The following is an 8585-nucleotide window of genomic DNA, read 5'->3' on the forward strand; positions in this document are numbered from 1 at the left end:
TAATGGCCACGATCTTGAGCTTTTATCTGTCTGCCTGCATTTCCATTATTTCTGATGGGATAGAAAATTATACCGGAAATAATACCCACAGATATTAGAGATCCCATCATAAATGAGAATAAACAACCACTTAACTTTTATGTTTATTAACAGAAATAAATAATTTTGTTTGTTTTTAGGTTGTTACTGTTTATGATGCCAATGGTAATACAGTGCCTGGTTAGAAAAAGTATAAAATTAACTAGAGCATAAGTCTTTTAATCATGGGTTCAGTCAGGGCTTAAAAGAATGAAAAATAATTTTAAGTTTCCCTGATTTGATGAAACAAGCAGCCAAATAAAGAAAGATTATGAAATAAATAGTCACTCAAGGATATAAAAGAGCATGTAAGGCATAATTCCAGTTTAACAATAAAACATTTAACCTCATAAAACTAAGTGACAAAACAATTTAATTCATGAAGAATGCTCCCTTTCTCAGTCTCCTTCGTTCATATAAGCCTGTACCAGCCCTGTGCTTACGTTCATGAGTCATATGATAATCTTCATGCGATTAAACGCACACACTCTCACACACACGTGTTTCAGTGAGGACTACAGTAACAGGAGAGAAGAGGAGAGCAGAGGAGAGGAGAGCTTTTAGCCATGTCATGGGTTTTGCAAGTCTGATTCAGTTCCATGAAATCATGAGACCTTGAAACGAAGAAACCACAAGACTTCTATTAGCTGCACAATCCAACTCTTCTCTTCCGTTAAAAGGAAAAGTCTGAGTGGCAGGATGCTGAGATTTCAGTTAACAGGTTTTTGAAAGCTGCATCCACCACAACAACTCACTAATCCAAATTGTACTTGGTAGAAAATGAACACTGTAGCTTTATCAGTGAATTTTCTGGAGTTATTCTCAGTTTGACAGATTATTTCCCTCTTCAAAGCTTTTATTTTCCGGCTTTCAGGTGTGACGGTTTAATCTGCACGCTACATGTGATAACCACACAGGAGAAGAAAGTACAGTGTAGTAAAAGGGGGTGAGACGACACAAGGGTCTTATCTCTCCGATTTTACCAGGGAAATCAGCCCTGATTCAGCGTTGCAGCCGATCCCCTCATTTCACATGAAGTCCCTGAAAACACAGACAGTCACTTGGCAACGTGACAATGTGCCTGGGGAAGGGCCCGTAGATAACCTGTTGTTTGACTGGATAGGATTTAAGCAGTTGATTTAATCACAGTGACATACAAATCGCTCCTGACTTAGTGGCTCCGTGATTCATTTAGAGGCCAGGAGTCAAGGACCATGACTCAGGCAGGGCTGATCAAGCAGTAATGTGATTAAATCACATCCTTTTCTGAGCTGCAGATTCCTCATCGGTCAGCAGCTCCAAGTGGGTGAAAGGGAAGGAAGGAGCTGGTCCACCAGGATGGATTCTTTTAATTTCACTTGGTGCCATCACTTCCTTACTGTAACTACTCAATAGGGTAAGTTCAGAGACAGTGTTAGTCTTTTAAATGTACATTTCCTGTTAGAAAAAACTGGCAGCCACTCCTGTAAATTGGCTGCGCTCACTGTAGTTTTCTCTGATTACAGCAGTTAAATCTCAGAATAGCAAGTTTTTCTTAAGATATTTATTAGCAACAGGCTATTTTACACCAACTGCTTGCGGACGTGACTCATGGAGGACGGCCTCAGGAGAAGCTTTGCATAAGAAGGAAAGGTTGGAGGAGCAGAGTGTGACCTGCCTCACAAGCTCGCTGTGCCCTCTGCTGGTGGCCGGTGCTGTTAGACACACAGTGTAGACGATAATAAAGGGGTGTGTGTGTGTCTGTGGGGTTTTATCTCATTAAGGTGCAACAGCTGTGACACCAGTCCTGGCATCATGACATCCCTTTCTTGCCGACTTGGATCAAGTTGCCAGGAAACCAGGAGGAAGTTTCCAGGCTGCATCTGTCCTGTACTTATATCAGGCTTGAATTGGGGCCTACAAGTGGAACAGCAAAGCTTTTTATAAACCAGCATTTTCTATGTGTACTTTACATATAATAAATATATATATCACATATAATATTTTGTAAAGTTTTTCATTTTGTGAATTTGATTTTGAATTAAAAAAAAAAACAAACAAAAAAAGGGTTTTTTTGTTTTGTTTTTTTTTTTTTGCACTTTCCACTCCCAGTATAATTTATTTCATTTAGTTTTATTATTTAGTTCAGCATTTTTGTTACAATATACAGTGTCAAATAAGTGAAATACAAATAAGTGTAATGTACTTCCTTAAAGTAATTAAAATAATAATAGTACAGTAAAAAAAAACAAAACAAAAAAAACAAGTTAGAGCAGATTGAGGAAATAGCTCCCTCTGTTGGCTGATGCAAGTAGATACAGTCTAAACCTGTGTCCATTGAATGTGCAACACTCATCCACCATACTTTCCTCTGGGTTTCAGGAAAAGAAAAAAAAAAAAAAACACATGTGTTTGTTCCCCAGCTTCATTTTCCTATGCGGTTATTCACACTACCAGAGACAGTTGAGAACTTATAGAGGATCTTTGATATTACTCTGACAAAGATGGCAGAGTCAGGGCAGAGAAATCCGGTGTTCTGACGAGTTTTGCCCCTTTGTCTCATGGGCACACAGGAAAGAGGAAACCAGCAAACATGGAAAATCATCAGCTGCAAGTGACAAAAAAAATCTTTAAACTTCCGCTGCGAGTGGAGGAAATGTTCATTGTTTAGAAGCTGGAGCATAAAAACCCATAAATTGCAGTGTAAGTTAATGTAAAAGACCAACAACAGCTGTGCGCTTGTCACTCAAAAATAATCATCATCCATAAACACACAGTTCATTCATTTGAAATCAAGTTTGACTAAATATAAGGCTTAATGTCACATGTTCTTCCTGTGCACAAGGACAGTTAAGCCTGTATTATCTGTCCCAAAGCAAAAAATAAAAAATAATCACAGAATCCTCACACAGAAAACACAGGGGGAAGTGACAATAAAATATCCATTAAATGTCATAAGTAACAAATGAAAATGTGGACTGCACAAAATTGGACCCTCCACATTAAGAGCTTTTGAGTGTAAATTATGAACTAAGACAGCAGACAAACTTACTCTTGAAGTATAGACTTGCTCTCATCAATCAGGCTCCTGCAGTTATATGTCTGAAATTACTCTGGATATGAAGTTAAAGATTTGAAATAAGAGATTACACAAACTTTTTATGGCCTCCCAGCATCAGAGCCCCATTCGTTGTTATAGAACATCACACATTTTAAGGTTCTCCCATTGGTTCAGAGGAGAGAGCTGCATCTTCACAAATACTGACCAATCTGCTCCGGGGCAAAGGAATATGAAAATGTGAATTCTTAAAAATAAAAATAAAAAAGTAAAGCATTGGATTCTCCTTTAAATGCACAACCCATGGTTATAACAAAGTCTTCCACCCTGAAAGCATCTGGTGCAGAAAAACAACAGACTAAAATTATAAATGTTAAAGTCACTATAGAAGCCTATAGTTCAAAGTGATCATGTCAATTTGAAAATGAAAGTGTAATTTTTCAATCATGAATGACTTCTAGGATTACACTGGGCATAACTGCATGAACATGACCAAAGCAGGAGAAACAGTCAGCAGGCTCCATTTGAAAGTGTTTAATCTTTAGCTGTCAGTCAGTCAGGTGTGAGTGGTTACAGGTGAGTGGTTATGTTTCTACAAGTGAACATACAGGTCAAATTCTATCATATTATCTTGAATAAAGCAACAAACTATTCAAAAATGAAAATCAGTACATCAATACATTCTGACTTTAAATCTATAATTATGTGAGAACAAACCAAGGAGATTAGATCAACAAAATAAACAAGACTTGAGGAAACATAATGAAATAAACTACTCACTCAACGCTGAAATGATGCAGGGAAGCAGCTCAGCTGAGGAACAAACGGAGAATGAGCTCTGGACACAGAAGACAAGAAAACTCAACTCACCCAGTCAGCTCACCTGTGCTCTTCAGGCCAGCAGTCATGTGACCTCATTTCCTATTGTTATGCATTGTTCAAGTAAAAATGAAAAGGAAAATGCAGTAAAATTGCAAATGTGTTTGACACGTGTGTGTTTATCCCCAGTCCATTCATTTACATGTCACTACGCTCTTTTGGGGTCAAAATGAAAATGCACCGACTTCTTTTACTGGTCTCTTCTTTTTACTGGTTGAAATGAAACAAAGATCCACTGATAGGCAGCATTTAAAGTTATTGGAAACTTTGTGATCTCCCAGGAAGGAAGTTGTGTATATACATAGACCCATATACAATACAATATTGTCATCAAGAGCCTGAACTTTATTCCTTTCCTTGATGCAAAGTCATCAATTAGTACCAAAATTATATACAATCATAAATACCGAAATAAAGTAGCAAGAATAGAAAAAATATAGCCTCTCTCTATCATACAGCATCAAACTACTAAGCTGCACAAATCCTTAACCCCACAATTAGATAAACTCACTCAAGAAAACCTAATTATCTACCTCTCTACAGGAGGACAGTCTCATTTTTCAATCACAACTTGTAGTTTGGCTCAGACAGTGAGACAGGACCTGATATATATTTTAAACAAAGCAATGCATGTTGTCATCGTTATTTAACCGAACTATCCGAGCTGCCTGACTCACTCCATCCTCAGAGGATGTTTTTCCGACTAATATCTTGTGGCCTGTGACCTTCTGCACTGACTTTAAAAGGCTAAAATTGCTTGGACCAAATGTCATTTGGCCAGTGTCGTGCCCTCAGGGCCACCTCTCCTCTAAACCCCTGGCTTTTTTCTCTTGGGTACAAAAATACTCTTTTCAAATCCAAACATGTTTTATTCACATACTGAATGTATCAAAGATGGAAAAAATAGGGAAGAAAAACAAAGAAGAACAATGACTAAAACCATTAACTCTCCGATTTTAAACCAAAATCTAACCAAAACGAAAACACCCACTTAAAGATTTTCATTTTCTCTCATTATTCTGCTAATTATCTACCTGATAAAGCTACAAAAACAAAATAACAGTTGGTTATACGTAAGGCAACAACCTCACCACTAACATTAGCAGACACAAACATGTTTTCTGTGGTCGTCTTAACTTAAGTCACACAATAGATTTCGAGGAAACCCCACGTCAAAGAGAAATACCAGTGAACATCAGACATTAACTGTCTGACTCCCAGTATGACTGATTGGGTTGCGTTTGTTGTTCCCTTACATTGCTCCTGACTCTGCACTGGAGGGCGCTGCTTCCTGAGGAAAACAGGTCACACAGAGCAACTCACCTCATGCTGCTTCCCAGACTGTTGCTCTGTACGTTTCCATTGAGAACACAACATGTATCCTGTCTTCAGCTGTTGGAGCTTTGACTTTGACAAAACAAGCACCTTGTTTTTGATGCACAAGCCTGAAACTGACAAACTTAAAATGAAATGGCTGCCATTCTCAAACCCTTTCAGCTACAGTCCTGACCCTGGTCTCCTCTGCCAGCCGACTGTTGGAGTCAGAACTGATCTGAGTGATATGAAATCGAATTTAAAGAGCCACAAACACGAGGTCAGATTTGCACATTTTACTGTTTTGTGTGCAGTCCTATTACAAAATAGATATTCACACAGACATAATCATGAGCTTTTATTCACTAAAACATGTATAATTCTGCAAGGTTAAGCCGGACCCCCCTGTTGCAGCCTGCATTTGTTGTTTTAATTATCAGGGCTGTTCGAGACCATTAAGAAGTTGTTGGAAATAGTGTTATTGCTCTATGCATGCAATTAAAAAGTCACTTAAGACTAGATTTTCATTTTGCCAACAGCACTTCACTTTTATCAGTGGAATGCAATATTTACTCATAATAATTTGTGCAGCAATTTTTTAAAAATCTATTTATTTTTTTCATTTCATCCAACCAAAAACAATAATTTCTTCAACAAAAATCCATGTGTTCACATTTGTAACATAACAACGCTGCTTTGTGCAACGTGCTTTAGGTCAATAACATTTACAAAAAATTATTAATCATGCAGATGCATTTCCAAAAAAAGAGTATTTCATTATGCATGTACTGCTTATTACAGTAAATACTCAGTTCAGTGTAGAAGTGATTACTGTGCTTACTGGAGGGGCAGTCAATGTAAAACTAAGCCAACACCAAAGGGATCTGCTCTTCAAAGCAAAACACTCCGACAGACCACAGTAGGCCACAAGTGACTTACAGCACACTGCTGATCTCAGGGATGATAAAGATTAAGATGGGGAAATTTACACATGAGAAAAACATGAGTAGGCAGGCATTCACTTGCTTAGCGGAAATTGGCTTCCTGTGGCAAAGATCTTTAATGTTCTCTTTCTAACTAATTATTAATTCAAAACATTTGATTCTCTTCCACTCCCTCTGATTTAAATACATCTAAAGAAGTGTTTGTGAGGTCAGTAAAAAAAAAAAAAAAAGTCTTCTTCTGCTTCATGCCTGATGGTTGACCTCTTAAACTAAACGCTGAGAAAGACATGGGCGGAAGGCACACACAGATGAAGCTCACAAAAGAAACAAAAATAGGTTGAAACTTTGCTCCACAGCTGGTGACATGTTCGAGTACAGCCTCAAGATCAAGATTCTTCAGGCCTAGCAACTGAAGTCTGTGAGGTGTGAACTGAACTTCCTGTGTGTTTACAGCTTAGCCCTGAACGAGGAACATGCACCAAAAAGTACAAAACATTTCTCCTTCTTAAAATACATATGACAACACATACAGCGCGTGCACTTGTAGTGTACTTGTGCTAGTTCTTACTGTATTTGCTGCCACTTTCCTTAGACCTCCTTAACCAAGCACAGGTGCAGTCTCCTTTTACCGACCTCCCACAGCTCAACACAACTGCCAGCTCTCCCAGTTAAGCCAGGGGTGGCCACAACCTTTCCTTACAAATATGAAATGATTGTAGGGCTTAGATTTCCTATAGTTGATGATGAAAGTCAATTCAGGATCATTATGTGAAGTTGGTGTAAAACGGGGAACTTCAGATCAGTCCTAAAGTGATTGACAGTGTTGTTTTAAGGACCTTTTGAGGAACTACCTGGACAGAAGTCTAAGTTATTAACAGCTCAATTTCAAAGTTGGAAACAGCAGTTGAGAAAACGACCTCAAGGTCTGTTTAGCAGTCGATCACATCACGAGTTATTCATATTTTCTGATGCTGTTGACGTTAGTGTGAAAATAAACTTCATTTAAAAATTATTAACAGTTCAGAAAAACACAAAATGCTGAATTTTCAACCACATGAAAATACTATGCTTTGAATCATATTTTTTTCCTATTTAAAAAAAGTTGATTTAACTGGTTTGAAACTTTACAAATTACTTTATTTACAACAATCTACTCTTCAATGAAGATTAAAGACTGTGAATATTCAAATGTTTTTCACTTCAAAGGTTTAATTGTTGCACTCGAGATGCACGAGATGTTGCATTATCGACCACGATCAGGTGTGATGTCAGAAAATGCTGGTATGTACTTGTCTTAAAATCAGATTAATGTTGGCACAGAGGGACTTTCTCCTTCAGCAGATGGGTGTGAAAACAGCACATACATCAGTCTGCACAGTCAAAGTCAAACATCTAATTAACTACCAGCAAAGGTCATTTGTGAGGAAATATTATTATTCACAAATCTTTTCAGCTGGGGATTTAAACAGCATATTCTTCACTTCAAGTATTAACTGGCAGCTTCATGGAACCATGTGAGCAGAGGAATGAGGGCAACAGCTCATAATGCAAGCAGACTATTTGAAGCTCTGATCACTTGTGGTAAAAGTGCACCATTTTATGAATTAATTGATGGTGCGTTCAGTGGCCTTTTTGTGAAGGAGGGTGACTGTTTGAGTCAACATGTCTTTCACACTACGTGGCATTCTCACATAATATCACCTGCGTGGGATTATTTTCTTTTTTTTCTTTTTTTTTTTTGGTTTGTCTGTTTTGCAAATGTCAAGTCCCCATTCACTCAAAAATGTATTTTTCTTATTGCTACTTCGCTTTGTTGTTTCACCGTCACAGTGCAGAATGACGTAGTTAAATTTTTGCAACATGCGTAGATTAAGATTTTTTCACACGGAATTTCAGACATTTTTAAAAGGGTAATTCAACTTTAACGCATCAGACACCAATTATTATTAAAAGTATTTAAGAGTATTCAAAATGTAGCATTTCTGGATAGGATCTTTAACTTTAATGTGATAATGTGTGATAATGCGTTAAATTGATTTTTAAAGTGATTTTAATTAAAACAAACAAAAAAATAGTTTAAGCATTTTTTAAAAGTTTTGAAATGTCTCTCAACATATTTTGACTAAATATTAAAATACTTGATTGTCCTCTGGGAAATTATTTCTTCTATATTAAGGTTATCCAATTGCATTTAAAATAACCGACTATTCTCATGGGGTGAACTACAGAGATGATATTTCCATTTGACCACAGTTCATTCAGTTATAGATATGGATGAAGAAGCAGGTCTGTTCCATGAAACATTTCTAAAGCAAAAATCCTCTGATTGAAAA

General features: G+C 37.3%; 1 long non-coding RNA gene across 1 annotated transcript; it reads right to left on the bottom strand.

Annotated features, from left to right (window-relative positions):
- Window positions 1–2534: 2534 nt before the first annotated feature.
- On the bottom strand, window positions 2535–4037 carry LOC139611795 (uncharacterized). Its single transcript, XR_011686360.1, has 3 exons — window positions 3896–4037; window positions 3110–3170; window positions 2535–2665 (listed from the first exon to the last, which is right to left on the bottom strand). It is a non-coding gene; the product is annotated as an uncharacterized lncRNA (long non-coding RNA).
- Between the last annotated feature and the right edge of the window lie 4548 nt (window positions 4038–8585).

Source organism: Trachinotus anak, unplaced genomic scaffold, assembly GCF_046630095.1.
Source record: "Trachinotus anak isolate AG129_WGS33_773 ecotype Australia unplaced genomic scaffold, CSIRO_AGI_Tana_v1 ptg000028l, whole genome shotgun sequence".
NCBI lineage: Eukaryota > Metazoa > Chordata > Actinopteri > Carangiformes > Carangidae > Trachinotus > Trachinotus anak.